Source organism: Lagenorhynchus albirostris, chromosome 9, assembly GCF_949774975.1.
Source record: "Lagenorhynchus albirostris chromosome 9, mLagAlb1.1, whole genome shotgun sequence".
NCBI lineage: Eukaryota > Metazoa > Chordata > Mammalia > Artiodactyla > Delphinidae > Lagenorhynchus > Lagenorhynchus albirostris.
Window position 1 is genome coordinate 92,012,722 of NC_083103.1, and position 17,844 is coordinate 92,030,565.

At 46.1% G+C, this 17,844-nt stretch overlaps 1 long non-coding RNA gene across 5 annotated transcripts in view; it reads left to right on the plus strand.

Moving 5' to 3' along the window:
• LOC132526323 (uncharacterized) overlaps positions 1–17,445 on the plus strand; it is a 41,424-nt gene extending 23,979 nt beyond the window's left edge. For 3 of the 5 annotated variants that reach the window (XR_009542528.1, XR_009542526.1, XR_009542527.1), the window contains exons 2-5: positions 7,374–7,522; positions 9,437–9,792; positions 13,175–13,331; positions 17,316–17,445. This is a non-coding gene — a long non-coding RNA (uncharacterized LOC132526323). Of the gene's footprint in view, positions 1–7,373; positions 7,523–8,118; positions 9,793–13,174; positions 13,332–14,664; positions 14,790–17,315 lie in introns of those variants that run through there. The other 2 variants (XR_009542525.1, XR_009542524.1) reach the window with 2 other exon arrangements.
• The last annotated feature ends 399 nt before the right edge of the window (positions 17,446–17,844 follow it).

Below are 17,844 nucleotides of genomic sequence, written 5' to 3' on the forward strand. Positions count from 1 at the left end.
AACAACTGACTAATTGGGTGCACTCCTGACTTCTCCTTACATTTGAGGGACTTTCTTTGTCATGTAATTATTCATTGTACACCATTTCCTGAATGCCTACTACATGCCAGGTACTGTTCAGAGCACCAGTGGAATGTGGAGTTTGGGGATGACCCCTTATGACAGCGAAGTCCTTCGTGGTAGGAAGCATGGCCACCAGGAGCATCAACAACCCTCTAAGTGTCCACCTGTGGCCTTGCCCCTGAAGGGTTTGCATCGCACAAACAGCCCTCACTTTATAAACACTTGATATAAACAGATGGGGGCTGGGAGGAGTCGAGGAGGATGCGGTGTGATCAGCACTTGATTGGAGACCTGGGCAGCATGTTGTGGGGACAGAGCAGAGACAGTCACAGCTCCCCGCTCCCGGGGCCTCGATTTCCCCAGGTGAACAGAGGGCGGGCCTGGACCTCTCCGAGGCCTCCTCGTGGCCGAGACCCTCTCTGCAGGAGTTGAGATGTCTGAGCACTCTTTGGAGGAAGAGCCTCGCTAGGTGCAAAATTCAGGCTGCACAGGTTTTTCTCCGTTTCCCAACTGTGCTGCCCTTTATTCTTTTAAATCCTGAGGCTTCCTGGAGGCTCCTTCCCTCCCCATACAGCTCTCCCTCCTTCCCGGCTGCATAGCCCCAGCCCAGCTCTTGTCATATTTCCTACTGGATCGGGTGTTTAATTAAAATCATAATTAAAATTGATCTCCTCATTAGCATGCACCTGCTCTGCCTCTCACATCCTTGCGTTCCATTATCCACTGAAGATGTCAGGGCTGACAGGCGACAGCCAGACCCCAGGCCGGCGCCACTTGATGGGGTTGGCGGATGACAACATCTGGACAGAGAGGACTTTGGGGGAGAAGCTGCATCCACGGCAGAACAACACACAATTAGCGCCAGGTGGGCCCCCTGGGGAAAGGGCCGGCTGCTGGAGGCCTGCGCGCAGCTGGCTACATCTGTGGTCCCACCGGAAGGACTCCTTCCACGTCCACCTTCCCACCCCTACTCTGTGTGTACGCACACACATATACATACACCGCATGCACGCCCCTCGGGGGATCTGTAACAAGTCAACAAACTCCTGGCCCTGGAGAGTCTGGGGGGTGAAACCGAGAAGGCCTCTGGTTTCCAGAGGTGAACCCCAGATGCGCCCTCAAGGAGCCTCCATCTGGGCTGTGATGAGCACTATCATGACCCTCCTCCAGGGGGCACCAGTGAGAGTGAGGCGAGCCACAGGGGTCAGGAGAGGAGCTGGCCTGAGCCTCGCAGCTTGAGGAGACCTGCAAAGAAATGCTGGGGTGTCAGGCGTGAGTGTGCAGTGCAGGGGTATGAACCCTATGGCTACTTGACTGCCTGCCTGGCCCCTCTCACCCATGGAAGGGGAAGGAGGCCCAGGAGGAGAAAGCCAGCAGGGCATGAACTCAGTGCAGGAATGGAAGCTCCACAAGAGCAGGGGATTTCTTTCTTTTTTTAATTTTTTTTATTTTTAATTGTTGTTAAGAACACATAACATAAAATTTACTATCTTAACTGTCTCTAAGTACAGTTCAGTAGTGTCAAATATATTCACATTATTGTACAACCAATCTTCAGAAGTTTTACATCTTGTAGAACTGATGCTCTGTACCCATTAAACAACTACTCTCCATCCCCGCCTCCCCCAGCCCCTAGCATCCACCATTCTACTTTCTGTCTCTAGGAAGCTGACGACTCTAGGTGCCTCATGTAAGTATAATCATATGGTATTTGACTTTTTGTGACTGGCTTACTTCACTTAGCGTAATGTCCTCAAGGGTCATCCATGTTGTAACATTAATCAAAGTTTCTTTCCTTTTTTAATTTAATTTTATTTTTTTAATTTTTATTTATTTATTTTATTTTTATTTATTTATTTATTTGTGGTACGCAGGCCTCTCACTGTTGTGGCCTCTCTCATTGCGGAGCACAGGTTCCGGACACGCAGGCTCAGCGGCCATGGCTCACGGGCCCAGCTGCTCTGTGGCATGTGGGATCTTCCCGGACCGGGGCACAAACCCATGTCCCCTGCATCGGCAGGCGGACTCTCAACCACTGCGCCACTAGGGAAGCCCTCTTTCCTTTTTAAGATTGAATAATACTCCATTGTATGTAAATACCACATTTCCTTTATCCACCCATCTGTAGATGGATGGACACTTGGGTTGCTTCCACCTCTTGGCTGTTGTGAATGCTGCTGCTATGAGCATGCAAGCGCAAATATGTCTTCAAGATTCTGCTTTCGATTCTTTCAGATATACACCCAGAAGTAGAAGTGTAGGGATCATACGATAATTCTGTAACAAAGAAGAACAAACCTGACTCCACATTGGATCTGTTGCTTTAGCTCTAACCCTTGTGCTCTGTTGCCTGTGCTTAGTCATGCTGGCTCTGCACCTTTGTAAAAGAATGTTGCCTGTAGCCTGAAATATACAGGATAGCCCCTTCTCAAGCCTCTGACCTTTAAAGGTATAACACTTTCCCATTCATATAGAGATAAAAAGTTGCAGAACAGAGAATAACATTTGTCTTGTTGGAGGAACATTGTGACCAGATCTACATGGACTGTTGCAAGAACAAAGGATTCTGGTACCAAGAAATTGGCACCAACTAACCACATCCCCTCCCCTTGTAGTATAAAAGAAGCCTGAATTCTAACTCAGGTAAAATGGTTCTTTGGGATGCTAGACCCATCTTCTTGGTGTGCTGGATTTCTGAATAAAGTCGCTATCCCTTGCCCCAACAATTTGTCCCTCGATTTATTGGTCTGTCGTGTGTAAAGCAGTATAAGCCGGGACTCAGTAACAATTCTATCTTTAATTTTTGAGGAACCGCCATACTGTGTTCTATAGGGGCTCTGCAATTTTACATTCCCACCAGCAGAGCCCAAGTGTTCTCATTTCTTAACATCCTCATCAACACTCATTTTCTGTTTTTGTTTGTTTGTTGGTTTTTCGTAATAGCCATCCTAATGGGTGTAAAGTGATTTCTCATTGTGGTTTTGATTTGCATTTCCCTAATGATTAGTGATGTTGAGCATCTTTTCATGTGCTTATTGGCCATTTGTATTTCCTCTTTGAAGAAATATCTATTCAAGTTCTTTGCCCATTTTTTAATCAGGTTATTTGTTTTGTTGTTGATGAGTGGGCAGGGCTTTTTATCTGTCTTGTTCTCTGCCGTATTCCTGGCACCTAAAACAGAACCTGGCATATTGCATGCACTCAGTTTCCTTACTGAACATTTGTTGAATTAGTGAGTACCTTTCATTTTCAGAAATCACTAAATGAAATGGGATTCTTCCAAAGGGGTGGTGAGGATATGGACGTGATATGAAATGTGATGTCTCACTTACTCCACCTTTTTGCAAATCCTGTGTGAGTTCTGTAATAGAAGCCTAGGTCAAATTGACCTCACATCTAAGGGAGTTTTGACCAAGGTGGACATCCTATAGTGAAGGAAATTTAGGCTTTGGGGTTAGACTTCAATTCGTATCCCAGAGCTCTGCTACTTACTGGCTATGTGGGCCTGTGCAAATTACCTCTCTAAGCCTCAGTTTGCATATACATAAAATGGGAATAAAAATACCTACCAGGGGCTTCCCTGGTGGCACAGTGGTTGAGAGTCCACCTGCCGATGCAGGGGACGTGGGTTCGTGCCCGGTCCGGGAGGATCCCACATGCCGCGGAGCAGCTGGGCCTGTGAGCCATGACCGCTGAGCCTGTGCGTCTGGGGCCTATGCTCCGCAACGGGAGAGGCCACGGCGATGAGAGGCCCGCGTACTGAAAAAAAAAAAAAAAACCTACCAAATAGGGTGGTCACAAGGAAGACATGGGGTAATAAGGTCCTGTAACTGATCATTCCCTTTCTTGCTCTTCTTCCCTGTGATTCTAAAACTCTGATTATAACATCCTACAAATGACCAGAACAACCAGGACTCACATTGTCCCTCGTGTTAAGCACATGGTATCAGTTGATCGCTGTCTCTGTGTGAGATACCGCACTTAGGAGGGAGGAGCTCAGAAATGTGTAAGGCACGGATGGGTCCTACCCCTGGAACAAGGCTGGGGGGCAGGCGAACCGAGGCCAGAAGAAGGCTGGAGTGACCCTGAGCTGGCTTGGCAGGAAGAGTTGGGCTTAGATAGGCCAAGAGAGTGCCCTGAAGTGGCAAGGGCATGGCTTCAACATCAGGTTCCTGTCTTCAGACTTCCTCCTGCCCAGTGGAGGCCACCTAGGAGGTTTGAGCAGGGGAAAAGTCAGGTGAAAACTGGTGAGGGCTAGCTGGGCTGCAGAAGAAGGCATGGAAATTATCCAAGGATGCAAAGCCTCCTCGCAGTGAGGGGGTTCTTCCTCTGCCTGCTTAAATTCCTTCTGCTGGAACTGAAGTTTGTTTTCTCCTCTGCAGTCTTTGGGGGAAGGAGAGAATTGCTAATGACCTTCCTCCATTACCCGACATTGATTTGTAGGAGGGGAGCTCTGCCGTAGCTTGGTCTTCCTGCCTTTCCCTGTGCACATCCCTCTGGATGTACTAACAAGGGCTTAACCAGAGATGAGTAAGTGCCAAGGCATTTTTAGTTTACAGTACTTCCCCAAACTTCCTCCTCCCTCTCCTTCCCCCCACCCCTCTACCTCCCCAGCCCCTGTCCTCGGGGGCTCAGGGCAGAGGTCACCCTCCTGGGGGAGACGATCCTCCAGTCCTGCCCCGGTGGGCTCACCTCTGCTCCTCCCTGGGAGCCGCCAGCAGGCAGCCTGGGAGCCCTGGGAAGCCAGGTCAAACGCAGACGATGTAGGAGCCGGAGCCAGCGGGAGGCAGGGTGTCCACCAGGGAGGTGATTAGCTCTGTGGCTCCTCTAATAATAATCTGTGAGGCTAACAAACAGCACAGAGGAGGCAGCGAGGGCAGGCTGTGCGCTGGCTGTCTCTGTCCTTGTTAAGGTTAGATGACGGGGGAGACCTTGTTAATTGCAGACTTACCCTGGTTACTACCGGCTCTCAGCCAACGAGCCACAGGAGGCAAAGCCAAGGCTTAGTGGGGAGATTTGGAGCAGCTGATGTCTGCTGGGGTAGAGTTTCGTCCCTACCCTGGGGACCCAACTTGTACGAAAGCCCTGGGATTCAAAAACTCAGCTCATGCATCAGTCAGTATTGGCTGGCTGCAATGTGTTCTATAGAACATTCAGAAGGAGTCCCGAATTTCATGTTTTTGAAAGACATGAGCTGAACCAACAGAGACGAGTCTCCCTCTCTCCCATCAGAGGACCCCCCGACACACACACACTCTCACACATACACACTTACACTCACACACACTTGGTTCTGAGCCTTCTGGTGTTCGATGGTCTATAAATATCCGTGGCATTGAATTAAACTTGAAATTGAACCCAGAGAGAAGGGGTGTGGCTCTTCTCCCTCTGGCTTCCCTGGCTCCTTTGCTGCTTGACCCTGTAGCTGCCTGGAACAAAGGACAACACAGAACGAGGTGGGAGGACCTGCCTCAGCTAGGGGGTGGCTGAGGCCATGAGCGGGCAGGAGCAAAGGAAATATAGGAGCCAGGCTGGCAGCCAGGGGTGGGACAACATAGACAAGACCCCAAGCTCAGCCTTCAAGGAAATGCAGGGTGGGAGCGTGGCCACAGCAAGAGCCCTGGTGAGCATCACATGGAATATGTCCAGGCTGAGCCCCATGAACAGAAGCCCAGAAGACTGAGTAGGGTGACGGAGGTGTGGGCAGCTGGTTTGCCGAATGTCAATATGGGAAAACCTTAAAAAGTGCAGTTTTCTGAGGCTAGCCTCTGACAGAGAACAAGTGACTCTTAACCCCAGTAGATTGTAATTTAAAGACCCCAAAGGAGCTCCTAGAAATAAGAAGCTTCATGGAGGATGCTGGAAAGAAGAGGGTAGAAATTCCTCCGTGTTGGGTGTATGTTTGTCTTCTGCCGAGAACTACCAACCAGTCTGTCTCTCATATCTGGACAGTGCATGGGGACAGCAGCCCTGGCTCTGAACTGCCCCATCTTCTCCAACTGTTAGAATTTTCTTTACTCCCCTCTCTTCCTGGTTGCCCCTCCCCTCTCCTCTACGGACTTCACAGCTGCCTGCAGTCGCCTGGAACCCACCCCTACCCTAGGCACCCGCTCTGGACGCCCCTCTAAGATCTGATCTGTGGTGGCAGGACTAGCAGCGGTGCCATGAGGTAAGAATGGTAATAATAATGAAGGAAGGAATGACCATCTGTTAGGTCCTTATGATGTGCCAGGGCCCTGAGCTGAGTGCTTTATAATGCATTATCTCATGTAATACTTCTAACAATCTCATGAAGGATCATGTAATCATTTTATAAGACCTGATTCATAAAAGAAGAAACTGAGGCTCCGAGAGGTCACACGACTTGCCAGGGCCACTCAGATAGCAAGTTGCTGCGCTGGGATTCAGACTCTGAAGGGGACGTTCTTTCTTCTCCAGAGAGAACTGGGGAGCTGGGAAGGCAAAACCCCTGGTTCCTCCCTCTGTTGCTGTCGCAAGGGCTCAGGGTGCCCAGCCCCGTCTATTATCCCCCTTCCCCGCCTCCGATCCCTTCTGAGATGGCCAGAAGCAGGGTTTCTTCACCTCGGTGGCCACCCGAAGACCCACCATTAGTGTTTGGACAGGCTCTTTTGTCTGTTTCATATGAAACTAATGAATAGAGACATTGGAGGAAGTCACTTTAATCCCTTGATCCCGTTTGTTGAGGGGAAAAAAAAGACAAACTCAGAAAGTGTTTCCTTCAAGGATGTCACAGAGTGGGGCCCTGTGTTCCTTCCTACAGTCGGCCCCCGAAGCAAGAGGCCCCAGGCAGAAGTTTCTCTGGAGCATTCAGTCAGCAGGACTCCTACAGGGCACCATGGCACTGCCCCTGGGGACCAGAGTCCCTTTAAGACCTTTCTCAACTTTTCCCAACCTCCTGCCCTGCTGGCCCTGCCCCAGCTCCTGAGTCATCATCAGCTCAGAGCTGGTGGGGTTGGGGAGGAGCTCCCCCCGCACCCCGCAGCCTTTCTACTCTGGGTTGGCTTCTGTAGTTCCCAGCTCCTGCTTAATAACCCTTCGTGCTGTTCTGAGTGCCTTGTTGCTACCAATTCATTTAATCCTCCCAGTAATCTGGTAGGGTGTGCACCATTCCCATTTTACTGATGGGCAAATGGAGGCACGGCAAGATTAGTGACTTCTTCAGGGGCACAGCCTGGAAGTGTTGGAGACGGATGTGACCCTCCATAACCACGTCCGCGGCGCAGACTCCTCCTTATTTGTACGGATGCTGGGGACATTTAAAGTGACCTTTTCTTTTTTTTTTTTGGCAGGCTGGCCTAGGAAACTTTCTACTGTGAATAACGCTGATCTACATGCCAAGCTCCAAGCAGCTGACGTACTAATGAGCAGAGCTGTGGCCTGCCTGCTCTTTTGTGTCCCCCTCAGAACTTGAACAAAAGGCACACTCCATGGGTGTTGGGTAGGTGGTTGATTGGATTTTTATTGGCAGGAAGCTCCACTGGCTTCCACAGCTGCTGAGGTTGGAGAAGGAAAGGAGGGAGGAGGCGTGGTGGCCCACGGGAATGGGTCCCCCTATGAGCAGCTCAGTCCTGGGGTGTGTGCCACGCCTCTTCCTTGGGTAGAGTGCCAGGCAGACACTGTGGGTCCCTGTGAAGGTGGCAAAGCAGATGTGTTCCCATCCCCCTCTCAATCTAGTAGACCCTTCATTCCTCTTCTTCAGACAGGGAAGCTCTCCGCCCCGGGAATCTGCAGGATGAGCTGAACTGGACTTGCTTACAGGAGGGTAATCCGTAGGGCCAGCTGTGCTTACTTTTCTCGGGCTGCCGTGGGATGGAGCTCCGTGGATCTCCCGGGCCAGTAAGGGTTTGAAACCAAAGGAGGCTTGACTCCTGCCTCCCACCCGGGGAGGGAGGTCGGGCTGTAGAGAGAGATACACAGGTTAGTTCTAACAGGTGTCTGCTTTCTGCCTCCAGCTCAGGGTGCCCACACCTGCTCCTACGTGTCCAGGTACCCCTCCTGTTTGATCCCCACTGCGGGAGGCTGGGGGTGGGGAGACCGGGGAAAGCTGGGAGGAGGGGAAGGAGATGTAACATACTGAGCCGAGAGCACTCAGGGAAATAAAGGATCTATTTTTTTTTCCATTTGTTCTCAGCAAACATTTGTCATTTGATTTCTTCCTAATTACACAATTACGTAATTATGTAGTATTAGTAAAATAAAGCCTAAAGACGTTTGAGTAAAGAATTACTTAAGTAAATAATGGCTGACTAAAGTAATTATTTCCGGGGATTTCTTTTTTAAAGTAGAATTGGATGAAATTAGTCCAGGCATTGTTGCGGAGCTGAGTGGGAGTGGGGACTGTACAGCCAGGGGGCAGAGATAAGGCTCCCCTGGTCCTCCTGGGGTTTAGCTCCCAGCATCTTGGAACTTTCCTCCCTCTGTAGATGAGACTCTGATGGCAAATTCCAGCTCTGCTATTGGCTAGTGGCTTGGGAACTACCTTCCGTTTTGAGCCACACTGGGCCTGTCAGAAGGGCTTGTTCCTGCCCCAGTGGGAAAGGAGGAAGAGGATGAAGTTCAGGGCAGAAGGAAGTACTCAGTTACTGAGGGCTGTGCCTCGGCCTCCCCAGGTTTACGAAGAGGCAGCGAGACATGAGACCACCAGGTCCGTAAAGAGACCACCCCCCAGCTGCAGGGTGAGGGACTAGGTCCTGTGAAGTGCTGGGAGTTATATGGTGGCAGAGGTGGACGGAGGATCTCAGGGCTGCAAAGCTACGTGGAGACCTTATGTGGACAGGTCGCCCGGGGTCAGGTGCAGTTTGCCCTGGGCGTTTCCTTCTTGGCTTGCAGGGCTGCAGAAAACACAGTTTTCTTCAAGGTTGGCACTCAGCTCCCCTAAGCCCGGTAGACTTTGACCTGGCAGTGTGCTTAAGTGGGAAGGAAGCAGCCCTCCCAGAAGGGGCAGGGAGGCCTGGGATGAAGGGAACTCTTGGATGGGGCTGGTGGTGATACTGCCAGAGCACATCCTGGATGCCTGGTTCAATCTGCCCTTGATGAGACCAGAGGTCAGCTCTCAAGACACGAGCCTCTTTTCTCCACACTTCAGAGTTTGGTGAAGGACTGACCCAGCAGCTTCTTATAGAAGGAGATTCCTGGGGGATCAGTCCGACCTGTGCTCCCTCCATCTTTCCCCTGTTCCCATCACTACAGTGCTTGCTCATCCTTCAGAAGACAGTCACTCATTCCTTTGATCTGGAGGGCTTGTCCCTCTCTGAAATCCTCCTAGTGCAATGGAGCCCCAGACAAGGTAAGTCCTTAAGACTTCTCAGCTTTCTCCTTAGGACAACAGAACCAATATATTCCTCCCCTGGAGCTGTGTTTTAGTTTCCTGAGGACTTGCAGTCCCTGCTGAGGCCCTGGGAAGCTGAGGTATATGTCACTGATCTTCTGTACTTCTGGTGCTGGTGGGTGTCAGACACAGTTGGGGATCACGCCGCCCTGCCTGCTGCAAATCTCTGAGAGCTCGAAGGAGACCAGCTTGAACATGAAGCAGGTAAGCCTTCTCAGCCTTCTCACTGGGGCCATGGCTTTGGGCCTGTGATTGGCAGTTCATTGACACCAGCATCCTTTGAGAAAGGAACATAGAAGAGGCTTCTGGAAAGTTACTAAAGCCACGGGAGAGTATTGGAAAGGAATGCTGACACGGTCCTTCAGGCCAAAAACTGTAAGGTGGGTTAAAAACATCAGTTTTTCTTGAGTGGTTTATCTGTTGCTCATTGAGCTACAAATATTTGGAAGTATTTAGTAAAGTTGAAGATACATTGCCCTACAACTGGGCAACTGTACTCTAGGCACAGGCTCTAATAATAAACAACCTAAACAACCTAAATTTCTATGAACAAGTGAATGAAATGAATAAGTTGAGTAAGTTGTGAAATACTCATTGAATAGAGTTCTTTTCAGCAATAAAAATGAAGTAGAACTACATGTATCAACATGGATGACTCTATGAGACACCATGGAGCTAAAAAAGCATGTTGCAGAAGAGTATATACACTGTGACACCACTTATAAAAGCTGTAAGCTATGCAAAACCAAGCCATGTACTGTTTATGAATGATACATAGGGATATAGACACCAAATTCAAAGATGGTCAAATTTAGGAGCACGGGAATAGGGAGTGGGAGGGAGGGTTGGGAGGAAGGGGCTGCAGTATGTGGGCATCCAACCTTATTGGTCATGTTTTATTTTTGATGCTGGGATATGGGCACAAGGGTATTTATGATACTATTCCTTAAATTTTCTGAGTGGTTGAAATATTTTCAGAAATATTTTACAGTATTAAGAAATAAAAATGTGAAAATCCAAACAACTAAGGACCCCCTCGGCTTTCCTCAGAAGTGCCAGGACGTGGTGTGTGTGTGTGTGTGTGTGTGTGTGTGTGTGTGTGTGTATGGTGTGTACATCCATGTATGTGAGTCTGAGATGGCAGAGGTGGGTGGTGAATAGTTGGGGTGAAGAGCAGTGGAGAAGACCTCAGATAGACAGGGTCATAGCTGGCTGCTGGGAAGTTTTCTGGGTTGAAAACTTATTCAGTAAAGTTCCTCTCTTCACATAATATTTGCCTACGTAAGAAGCTAAATATTCATTGAGTAATTAGCCAGTTCAAATTTGTGGTATGAAAAGACAATTCTTTCTAATTATAGGGATGTCAGTTAAAAGATGCCACACTAGGATGCCATTCACTGCCAAGACAGCCTTAATAAAATTCTCACTGTGATTTAGATTCAAAAAGGTTAAAAAAAAAAAAAGACACCATTATTTTTGATAATTAAATATTTACCAGAGCTGAGAAAATAAGTCACACTAATGTTTCAGGCTAATCAAAAGCTCTTAAAAAAAAGCTCCAGTAAAGATATTTGTTGCTCTCACAGCTCTGCTGCCAGGTTCACAGATTTTCTGGCTAACACCAGCATCATGGCCGACTCTCCTGGAGGGTCTGACGGGCAGTCCTTACACATCCATCCCTCCTGGAGACATTGTCTAATTTACCGTTACTTTTCTGCTTTGTAATTTTACATAGGCTCACTGTTGTCTGCTCCCTCCCCCCAGTTAGATTCTAAGTGACATGACTACAGAGCTGTGTCTTTTTAAGGGGGTGGAGGTAGGGATGGGAGGGGAGGTATGTCATCTCTAATCCAGTTCTCTCTGTAAGGGAAGCTCAATAATGAATTGAGCTTGACAAATAATTAATGCGATAGAAATTGTACCCTGACTTGAAATTTAGCTCCAATACTCCCTGGCTGTGAGCCATTGGACAAGTGACTTTAACCTCTCTCAGTGTCAGTTTTGTTTCTGTAAAATGGGGATATTACACAACTACCTTAAAGGATTATTTTTCTTTTTTATTGCAGTATAGTTGATTTACAATCTTCTGTTAATTTCTGCCGTAGAGCAAACTGATTCAGTTATATATACGTTCTTTTTTTTACATTCTTTTCCATTATGGTTTATCATAGGATATTGAATATAATTCTCTGTGCTATACTGTAGGACCTTGTTGTTTATCCATTTTATATATAATAGCTTACATCTGCTCACCCCACCTCCCACTCCATCCCTCCCCCAGCCACCTCTCCCTTGGCAACCACAAGTCTGTTCTCTATGTCCGTGAGTCTATTTCTGTTTCATAGATAGGTTCATTTGTGTCATATTTTAGATTCCACATATAAGTGATATCATATGATATTTGTCTTTCTCTGTCTGATTTACTTCACTTAGTATGATAATCTCTAGGTCCATCCAAGATTAAGGTAATTTAAACCCATCTCTTCTTATAGTAGACTTGCGGGCATTGTCTACTCATTTCTGTCTTTACCTCTATGACCTGCTACCCCTCCCTCTGTGGGCAGACGTCAGCATGGGCTCCACCCTTTCCCCCCTCAGCTCCTGGTTTTCTCAGGATATGCTCCCATGACCATAGCTGCTTGGTCCAGGGATGGTAGCTGACCCAGGCTGGGCCAATCTGAGCTTTCCCAGGATTTTGAATTAAGAACTGAGGAAGCTAGTCAGACCATGTCTGCTTAACGATACAGTAAATAGGAGACAGCCTAATTGTAGTATATCAGTTAAGATTGGATTTTGCTGCATTTAACTGAAACCCCCATCCCACCCATGCCACAAAAAAGCACAACTAAACAAAAATAGTAATTAAATAAAATAGATATATATGTTGCTCTTCTGTAAAAACAGTCCAGAAGTAGGCAGTGCAGGGCCAGCTGAGGGCTCCAAGGTCAGGCTCCGATCTTTCTGCTTCTCCATCTTCAGGGCAGTTTCCAGCCTCCAAGTTATCTCCTGTTCCAGTAAGGGTGCAGGAACTTCAGTGGTCTTATTTGCATTTCAGGAGGTTGGAAGGACAAAAGGGAGAAAAAGAGCATGGCTCTCCTTTTTTTAGAAGGCCTAACTCTTCTCCTCACATCTCATTGACCCAAACCTAGTCACCTGGCCAAACCTAGCTGCAAAGATAGCTGGGAAATGTAATCTTTTAGCTGGGAACCATTGCTGCCCAATAAAACCGGGGTTCTAAGGAGGAAAGGAGGAATGCATGTTGTACTAGGCTCCCAGTAATCTCTGCTCCTTGGAGTAATTCTGCCACATAGACGAAGCTGGTCTGTTGTCACATCTCTATATTTCCCATGGCTTGGTTATTTAATCTTAGCTCTGATTATGGGAGATACTCAGGCTCCTTTTAATAAATTCCTTCTTTTCTTTCATTAGAAAAAGTGTCAGTCACAGCCACAAGGGTCCTGCTATTCCTCTCCTTTAAGACCCCTTTACAGCTCCCTGTGACACTGGAGGGACTCTTAACAGCCATTGTAGGTTTATTGGTTACTTTAACTAGAGGACTGGCTCCCATGTGCGTTCACTGTGAGAAGGTTGTGGTGCTCTGCTCTCTGCGTTACTCTCTGCCTCTTTGGTTCTAAATCCAAGACTCTGGCTCTCTCCTTGGTTCTGGGTCCCAGAACATTGCAGAGAGCTTGGAGTTGGTTTCTGCTTTCTTGTTTCTTCGAGTGTTGTCTGAAATCACTGTTGTTTCTCTTCTCCACTTAGAAGCACTGGGAGAGAATATGAGCTCCAATGACTCAGCTATACAACTGCTTCCTCTCCTCCTGCCTGGCAAGACCCCAGGAGAGGTTTCCAAGACATTGGTCTGTCTGCGGGGTTGTGCCAGGACCCAGCACACCCTCTTATATCGGCAGAGAGCAAGGTAAGAATAAGGAGAAGAGGCTTTCCTTAGCACTTCTCTGGAGAGTCACTTATACCACAATTCCAGTGACTTCTAGCCTGGGGGTTCAGTTGACCTTGGGAGAGCCTGGAGGTGTGCTTTGGGAGGAGGGCTAGGCATCCTGAAGATTATTTTTTGACAAACGGGAACTGCATAGAAACAGGGCCCATTCCTGCTCCAGGGCGGCTGGAGGTGGAGCTCAGAGCTGATCATGGGATTTGCAAGGGCAGGTCATTGTGGTTAGCTGATGGGCATTTGAGAATGCATTTTGTGCTGAGTCTATGGGTAAAACATACTTCTCTATGAGGGGGTTTTATTGCTGCAATGAACCTCATCTGTGAGTCAGAAGGTCATCCTCTGCAGCAACCATGTGACTGGGAATCACAGAGAAGAGGAATCGAAGGGCCTCCAAAACTAATTTATTAGTGCTCAATTATTGAGCACTCGTTACCGGCAAGTACCATGCTAAGAGTAGGTATTATCTTATGTCATTTTTCTCTAACCCTCTGAATTCGGTAATGTTAACACTCCAGTTTAGCAGATGGAAAAACTGAGGCTTGGAGTCATCCATCATGTTGTCAGAGCTGGGATTCAAATTCAGCGTCTGATCATTCCAATCTTCTCCTCCTACTCACCACACTCTACCACCTTCTGCAGCATTTACTGAAGGTCCCCACTGTGCCTAAGCTGGTTTCTAGATGCCACAGGCAGGACTGGATCAATATAGAGGCTGCCGTAACCATCTCCAGGAGGCCCGTTTCCCACCTCCCTTACCATTAGGTTCCTGCGTGTCATCATCACGCAGAGCTACTACTGCGCAATTCGATGGAAATATAATACAAGCCACATATGTATTTTTACGTGTTTTATTAGGTACATTAAAAGAAACCAAAAGGAATAGGTATCACTGTAGCTCATGCTATCTGCATAAAATATTTTAAAAATCACATTACGGTGGCATATCAGTGCCTAGAAAATAAAATCATTCCAACTGAATCAATCCATTGACACTGACACAACCAGTGTTGTTTTTATTTATTTATTTTGATCTTTTATTTTTTCATTGAAATATAGTTGATTTACAATATTGTGTTAGTTTCAGGTGTACAGCAAAGTTATTCAGTTATACATACATATATTTATATCAATTCTTTTTCAGATTCTTTTCCATTATAGGTTATTACAAGATATTGAGCATAGCTCCCTGTGCTATACGGTAGGTCCTTATTGTTTATCTATTTTATATATAGTTGTATGTATATGTTAATCCCAAACTCCTAATTTATCTCTCTCCCGCTTTGTGCTGTGTTTTCAGTACAAGAAATGACACACGTTGCTGATACATGTACTACAGTACAACAGTGATATCTCACAGGATATGATGGTTAAAGTGAAATGGGCTTCTATCAAAACAATAAAAGCGTGTCTAATGCCAAAATATTTTACACTGCTTCTGCTTTTTAACTTAAATTAAACAAAATTAAAAATTCAGTTTTTGGTAGCATTAGCCAGATTTCACGTGCTCAGTAGCCAAGCATGGCTAATAGCTACCATTTCAGACAGTTCAGGTCTAGCACCGAATTGAAATTTTTCATGATGCAAATGCACTTAATGCATCCTGAACAGAGAGAAGACATATCAGGCTGGAGGAGGGCATCTGTACAGAAGAGAAGCGGAGAATGAGGCTGGAATGATGCGGGGGCCCATGGGAAAGGGCCACTGTCAGTTTCTGAAAGAGGATAATGCAGTGGGAATGGTAATTTAAGAAGATTAACCTGGATGCATTAGACAGAATGGGTTGCGAGGACACAGATTAGAGGCAGGACCATCGCATTATGGGGAAGGGGAGATGACAAAGCTGTGAACTACAGTGAGAGTTACCAGAAAAGGAAAAAAAATATGTCTGAGAAACATTATGAAGAGTTACTATGAAAAGACGGCCTCTTCAATAAATAGCGTTGGGAAAACTGGGCAGCTACATGCAAAAGAATCAAATTGGACTGCTTTCTCATACCATATACAAAAATAAGCTCAAAATGGATTAAAAACTTACATGTAAGACCTGAAACCATAAAACTCGTAGAAGAAAACACAGGCAGTATGCTCTTTGACATTGGTCTTAGCCATTTTTTTTTTAAATATATGTCTCCTTAGGCAAGGGAAACAAAAGCAAAAATAAACAAATGGGACTACATCAAACTAAAAACCTTTTGCACAGTGAAGGAAACTATCAACAAAATGAAAAGGAGCCTGCTGAATGGGAGAAAGATATTTGCAAACAATGATAAGAGGTTAATATCCAAAATATACAAAGAACTCACACAACCCAACATCAAAAAAACAAACAATCTGATTAAATATTGGGCAGAGGACCCAAATAGTTTTCCAAAGGAGACATTTAGATGACCAACAGACACATGAAAAAATATTCAACGTCACAAATTATAAGGCAAATGCAAATCAAAACCACATTGAGGGCTACCCTGGTGGCGCAGTGGTCAAGAATCCGCCTGCCAATGGAGGGGACACAGGTTTGAGCCCTGGTCCAGGAAGATCCCACATCCCGCGGAGCAACTAAGCCCAGGTGCCACAACTACTGAATCTGTGCTCTAGAGCCCATGAACCACAGCTACTGAGCCCGCGTGCTACAACTACTGAAGCCCGTGCACCTAGAGCCAGTGCTCTGCAACAAGAGAAGCCACCGCAATGAGAAGCCCACGCATGGCAATGAAGAGTAGCCCCAGCTCGCCACAACTAGAGAAAGCCCGCATGCAGCAATGAAGACCCAATGCAGCCAAAAATAAATAAATAAATAAATAAATTTATTTTAAAAAAAAACACGTTGAGATACCACTTCACATTTATGAGAATGTCTATTATCAAAAAGACAACAAATAAGTGTTGGCAAGAATGTGGAGAAAAGGGAACCCTTGTACACTTATTGGTAGGATAGTAAATTGGTGCAATCACTATAAAAACCAGTATGGAGGTTCCTAAAAAATATTGAAAATGGAATTACCATATGATCAAGCAAATCTACTTCTGGGTATTTTCCCAAAGAAAACAAAAGACTAATTTGAAAAAATATATGCACCCCAATGTTCAGTGCAGCATTATTTACAATAGCCAAGATATGGAAGCAACATAAAGGCCCATCAATAGAAAAATGGGTAAAAAAGATGTGGTGTATATATACAATGGAATATTACTCAGCCATAATAAAGAATGAAATCTTGCCATTTGCAACAACATGGATGGACCTAGAGGGTATTATGTTAAGTGAGATAAGTCAGACAAAGTTAAACACTGTATGATATCACTTATATGTGGAATCTAAAAAATAAAAACAGGAGAAAAACCATAACAAAACATAAACAGACTCAGAGATACAGGTTGCTGCTGTGGGTGATGGGGGAATAAGTGAAATAAGTGGAAGGGATTGGGAGGTACAAACTTCCAGTTATAAAATAAATAATGAATAAATAAATGTAATGTACAGCATGGGAAATACAGTTAATAATATACTAATAACTTTGTATGGTTACAGATGGTGGCTGGAACTGGTCATGGTGATCATTTTGGAATAGATGAGAGTGTCAAATCACTATGTGGGGCACCTGAAATTAATATAATATTGTAAGTCAATTATACTTCAAAAAAAAGGGTTACTATGGGTCAGTGGTTGGATGCATAAGGGGAACAAGAAAGGGGGAGAGTTGATGATGACCCTGAAGTTTTGAGCCTCAGACAATAGAAAATGTTAATACCACTGATAGGAATGAAGTCAGGAGGGAAAGCAGGCTGGGGCCAGGGTGGGAGGAGATAGCCGATGAGTTCAATTTTGTACAGACTGGGTTTGCCCTAATTCCTTCCATTATCTCTCCTCTTTACCCCTCCTCCTCTCTCCTCCCTCTTACCTTTCCCTTCCTTCCCTCCTTTTCCTGTCTCTTTCTTCTCTTGAAATAGATTAATTGAGCACCCATCATGTGCTAGAGACAAAGAAGTTTAACAGACATTTTCCAGGCCTGATGAAGGACCATTGAGAGGGTGGTAATACTTCATCAAAGACAACAAAATAAAATTTCCCTCTTATTTACTTCTGCTGTACCTGGCATACCTGTTGGAATTTGGCCTGGGATGGGGAGTGGAGGCGGCAGGATGAAAGGAGTTTAAAAATTGTTCATGTTTCTTAAGCATTTAATATGGGTCAGGCACAGTTCTAAACATTTCACTGTGACTTAGCATCACAATGAATAGCATTATTTCCCCCTTGACAGGTAAGAAAAATGAGGCACAGGGAGATAAAGTCACTTACCTAAGGAAGCACAACTGGTAAGTGGTAGGCGGGATTTGACTCCTACAATTTTTGTTGACTATTCACTGTGAGTTGGTAAAAAGTGTCAGTCACCTTGCTGTGGGCTGATTTTTGCATCCTCCCCAAATTCCTTTGTTGAAGCCCTAACCCCCAATGTGATAGTAATATTTGGAGGTGGGG